Source organism: Eubalaena glacialis, chromosome 17 (assembly GCF_028564815.1).
Source record: "Eubalaena glacialis isolate mEubGla1 chromosome 17, mEubGla1.1.hap2.+ XY, whole genome shotgun sequence".
NCBI lineage: Eukaryota > Metazoa > Chordata > Mammalia > Artiodactyla > Balaenidae > Eubalaena > Eubalaena glacialis.
In genome coordinates, this window is record NC_083732.1 from 75202356 (window position 1) to 75208309 (window position 5954).

Here is a 5954-nt window from a genome sequence, read left to right on the forward strand (position 1 = left end):
CCACAATATAGGTTTTAGGAAATGGCAGAATGAAAGTGGTAGAGAAAATATTTCCTAAAGATTCATTTTTACAGTATTTAGAGGCCATTTTATGGCTTGGTACATTCATTAGGCTCTTTAAGAAAGTGTTTCTCATCCAAAGAATCTAAAAATGTGTGTAATCTAAATTTAGTAATCTAAAGATGTGTGCTTCTCAATTCCTTGACATATCAGGTTTAAATTTTCTTTCTGGTTGAGTTGGGATGTAATATATCATCAACTATTCCCAGGCCTGATTTTAATTCATTCACTGCCTTTTTTTTTTTTTTTTCTACATAGCATCCTTACCTCCCAGGCAAATGAAGAGACACTGTAGAATAATGAAGTTTATACTGAAGATAAATTCTTCTCACTCCTGCTGGGCCAGTCACCTGAAACTACAAGAGAGAAAAAAATAGGTGGAGATTTGGGGGAGAGGGGTTGGCAATGAGAGCAGTACCATAAACAAAATTCTTCTCTTCTCCAAGTTAAAAGAATTTTGCTTAAAAATATATTCCCTTTGGCCTGAAAACCTATTTCCCATGTCCTGTAGTTTCTGTTCCATAGGTGTCCTGAAAATAATTGGCTATTTAAAGAACCTCAAAAAATTGCCCATCACAGAGCCAACCGCCTCTTGGTACTTTCCCTCTGAGACTCTTATTAATTTTTAATCAGCTTGCTGCTGTTTCAGGTCTTTAGGACTCCTGTAAGTAAAGGAAAATGCCACGTGGGTGGCAGAGGAGGAGAGAGTAAACAAACGCAGAGGGAAACTCAGACAAAGGCTGGTGTGGCTTCAACAAAGATGGAGATAAAGCTGTTTTAGAGGAGAAAACCACTCCCTCGGCTGGACGAAATGTGGGAATTAGAACCCCATTTCTCTCTAGCTGCTTGACTGGTACAGATTACATGCACTCCTTGGCCTTTATTTCCATAGATGAATGCTACTTCTGGGCTTTTGCTCTAAGAAGGGCATAATGACTCGATTCTCTAGGAATATTTCTTCTAATTCTTCTGCTTTTTCTAAGAGATGCCTAAATCCTACCCTTGTCTCCAACCTCTCTCATTCTCTCTCTCCCTCCTTCCCCACCCCGCTGCCTTGCTCTCCCTCCAGTGTTTTGGGGCTAATTTCTCACATGATTTTCTATTTGGGTCAACTGTAAGTCCAGTCTGTGAGAAAGAATTCGTTATAATTTATATCATGATAAACAACAACCTCATGTAAAGTGGTTCAAATAGAGTAATAACTAAATATTTCTTCCTACCACCCAGTGACCCCAAAGCATATCTGATACCTTGATCTCAACGTTTTGTTTATTTATTGGCATAGGGATTGCAAACATCGCAGATTTGTAAATTGAAGGAGTTAAACATCGGTTAGACAAATCACTAGGGGAAGGGGTTATTTGACTTGGTCTTCAGTTCACAGTGTATCTCTGACCACAGGCAAGTCCTATCTCCTAGAGTTGGGAAGAGCAAAATTTCCTTGCCTTTAGGAAAGTGGATTGCTAAGGCTTTCTAAAGTGCAACCATTCATAATATTCCAAAGATCATCTTGTTAGCTGACCTAGAGATATCAGTTATGATTTTGCTCCCACATAATGAAGTGAGGAGTGGTGAGGTAAGAGGGGAAAGGGGTGGAAGGGGAGAGGTATAAAAGGAGAGAGAGTGGAGAAAGAATTACACACACACACACACACACACACACACACAACTGAGTGACATAAGTTGTCTTTTATTTTCTATCAGGGTAAAGACCCTCCTCACATAAATAGGGAAAAGGTTTTCTTGATTATTATTATCCTCAAATATTATACCTTCCTTCCTTCTTGTATTATAACAGATTAAATCAGCTGGCAACTGCTACATGAGAGATGACAGAAAGGAGATACAAGTGGTTCTGAATCATCTAGCTTAAAACCATCTGATGACTTCAAGTTCAGGCAAAGTAATAACTACATTCCATTCCAATATCTGAGAACACTCAGCCACTAAATTTGATGCTACCCAAGGCTGATGGTAATGTGTGATGAATTAATGATTGGTTGATTAGATGAGTGAACAATAGCCTTGAATCAAGAATAAAATTCTAAATTTTAAATTTTAATTTCTCCTAACATGTAGTAAGTATATAATACACTTATAAAAGTTTGCTGGAAGACTCAGCGTTCTAAAAGGAGAACATCATCATGCAATGGTTTGCCACCAGCTTCAAGATGAAGTTCACGGTCCTTAATAGGACTTCAAGTGTCCCCCGAGCCTGGTCTCTGCCTGCTTCTGCAGCCTTAACTGTGGCACAGTTCTTCACCTGCCCAGGCTCAAGGCACACCAGACTACCTGATGACAAATCTTGATCTTGCTTTTTGTGCCTCCATAAGTTGGCAAAATCTATTCCCTGGGGTTTTTTTCTGCTGTTCTTTCTACCTCACTAGCTTCCGGGGAGTCTGCAGGACTCAGCTGAAGCATTTCCTCCTCTGTGAGGAAATTTCATTTCCTCCTCTGTGAGGAGTCTGCAGGACTCAGCTGAAGCGTTTCCTCCTCTGTGACCTTATTCTCTGTGCCTCATACAAACAGGGTAAAACCTATCAGTTTATCACATTGGATTACTTGCTGGTTTTTCTGAGGGAAGAAAGGAAGTCATTGTTCTTCATCTCGAAAACCTTGCACGATGCCTGTCTTACAGCAGGATCTCAACACACATCTGTGCCATTAATATTTCTCTCTAATGTGGAGGTGCCATTTTAGAACATAATGGAATCCTGGTTATTTCTGAGGGCCATCCCGCCAACCCCCTCCCCATTCTCCCCCACCCAGTAGGTGTGATCAGGTAGCCGGCTACACTGTGATTCTTGGTACCAATGAAAAGATCATTTGTCTGGGTGGCTTTTCTCTTCTTTCTACCTTCTAAGTGGAAAGAAATCATCTGAGGGAGAAGGCGCCTAACTGGTAACACAGGAGTTAGTAACAGGCAAGGGGACGGTGATCTGAAACCCAGCAATCCGACGCTTAGGTTTTCATTCCATTTCACATCAGGGTACAAAGTATAAAGATGCTTCTTCTACACTGGTGTTACATTTTAAAATATTTTGTTTTAATATTTAATTAATATTTAATTTATTCATTGGTAACGCTCAAAGTGGTCATTTACAAGTACATGGAAAAAATTTACCTAAGTGATTTCCTAGAAAAAATGTTATCCCCTCAGGAAAGCCTTCTTTAAGAGCATACTTTTGGGAGGAATCCTTAAAAGAATATTTATAAATATAATTTTCCATTTTTCTACTACACTGCAAGCTTCTAGAAAGAGGAAAGACTATTCTGTTTATTTTGTTTTGTTTTCAAGTCCATAGCTACAGGAACTAGCAGAATAAATAGTTTATGGTTGGTACATATTAAATGTCTATGGGTGAATGTGGGGTAGATAGACAGAAGGAAGGAGGGGAGGAGGGAGCGAGGGAAGGACGAACCTGTAGGTCAGCAAAAAGAGCTACAGCTCACTCATCTTTTCCAAGAATCTATTACGAATAGGCCACATATTCCTGAGGAAAAGGATGCCTAAAATAATGCAGGATATAATGAGAAACACAGGAAATTTTCAAATACTAATCATGTATTAGAGTTAGGCTGTGAAGGACTCTTTAGGCCTCAGATAAGAATTTTTACACTTTATTTTGTTGGTTGGAAATTAAGTGGCAATTGAGGATTTTTCAACAGCTTTATTGAGGAGCAAATGACATACCATAAGTTGCATTATTTAAAGTGTAAAGATTCATACGTTTTGAACTATGTATACACTTGTGAAACTATCACCACAATTAAGATAATGAACATATCCAATCCTGTCAAAAGTTTCCTCATGTCTCTTTGGAATTTCTCCCATACATCCGTTCCCACCCCAGGCCCCAACCGAACATTGATCTGATTTCTGTCACTGTAGATTAGTTGCATTTTCTAGTATTTTATATAATTTAAATCCTACAGTATATACTCCATTTTGGTTGGCTTTTTTCACTCAACATATTTATTTTGATATCCATCCATGTCTTTGTGTGTGTCAATAGTCCATTGTTACTTCTTACTGAGTAGTATTCCATTTTATGGCTATGACAAATAAAGCTTCAATGAACATGTGTGCACAAGTGTTTGTATGAACATGTGTTTTAATTTCTCCTGGATAAATGCACAGAAATGGAATGACTGGATCATATAGTAAGTGTATGTTAACTTCTCGAGAAACTTCCAAACTGTTTTCCATGGTGGTTGAACCATTTTACATTCCCACTGATAGTGTATGAAAATTGCAAGTGCTCCACATCCTCAGCAATACTTGATATGATCATTCTTTTAACTTTAGATATTCTGAAAGTGTCCATTGGAATCTCATGGTTTCAATTTTCATTTCCTTTATGATTAATGATGTTGAGAATCTTTTCATATATCTTCCATGGTGAAGTGTCTGTTCAAATATTTCACCCATTTTTTCAGGGTATTGTTTGTTTTTTATTATTAACTTTGTGAGTTCTTTGCATATTCTGGATATAAATCCTTTAATATTTGATATGGGAATATTTTCACCCAAATCTGTGGTTGTCTTTTCACTCTCTTAACGGTATCTTTTGAAGTGAAGTTTTAAACTTTTGGTGAAATCCAAATTTACTGATATTTTTTTCTTTTATAGATTGTACCTTGGGAGTTAAATGAAACAAATCTTTGGTTAACCCAAAGTCATAAATTTTTTTTCCAGTGTTTTCCTCTAGAAAAGTTTTGGTCTATGATCAATATTGGCTTATTTTTGCATATGATTCAAGGCATGGATTCAAGTTCGTATCTTTACAAGTGAGCACGCAACTGTTCCCACATGACTTGCTGATAAGATTATCTTACCTCCACTGCATTGCCTTTGCACTTTTTTCAAAAATCAAATGACTAAATAACTGTGGGTCTAACTGTGGATGCTCTGCTCTGTTTTATTGATTTGTCTGTCTTAACAAAAAACTAGACTATTCTGATTGGTCTAGCTTTATGACAAGTAGTGAAATTTGGGAGTCTAAGTTCTCAGACTTTGTTCTTTTTTATGCAAATTATTTTGAGTATCCTCTCTCCTTTGCATTTCCTCATGAATTTTAGAATTACCTTTCTGTAATTTAAAAAAAATAAAGAGGATGTCTTATAGCACATTTGTTTATTTTTTTAATATTGCTATGCTTATTCTATTATTTTTTGAATTTTATTTTATTTATTTTTTTATACAGCAGGTTCTTATTAGTCATCCATTTTATACACATCAGTGTATACATGTCAATCCCAATCTCCCAATTCATCCCACCACCACCCCCACCCGCCACTGCTTTCCCCGCTTGGTGTCCATACATTTGTTCTCTACATCTGTGTCTCAATTACTGCCCTGCAAACCGGTTCATCTGTACCATTTTTCTAGGTTCCACATATATGCGTTAATATGTGATATTTGTTTTTCTCTTTCTGACTTACTTCACCCTGTATGACAGTCTCTAGATGCATCCACGTCTCTGCAAATGATGCAATTTCATTCCTTTTTATGGCTGAGTAATATTCCATTGTATATATGTACCACATCTTCTTTATCCATTTGTCTGTCGATGGGCATTTAGGTTGCTTCCATGACCTGGCTACTGTAAATAGTGCTGCAATGAACACTGGGGTGCAAGTGTCTTTTTGAATTATGGTTTTCTCTGGGTATATGCCCAGTAGTGGGATTGCTGGGTCATATAGTAATTCTATTTTTAGTTCTTTAAGGAACCGCCATAGTGTTCTCCACAGTGGCTATATCAATTTACATTCCCACCAACAGTGCAAGAGGGTTCCCTTTACTCCACACCCTCTCCAGCATTTGGTGTTTGTAGATTTTCTGATGATGCCCATTCTAACTGGTGTGAGGTGATACCTCATTGTAGTTTTGA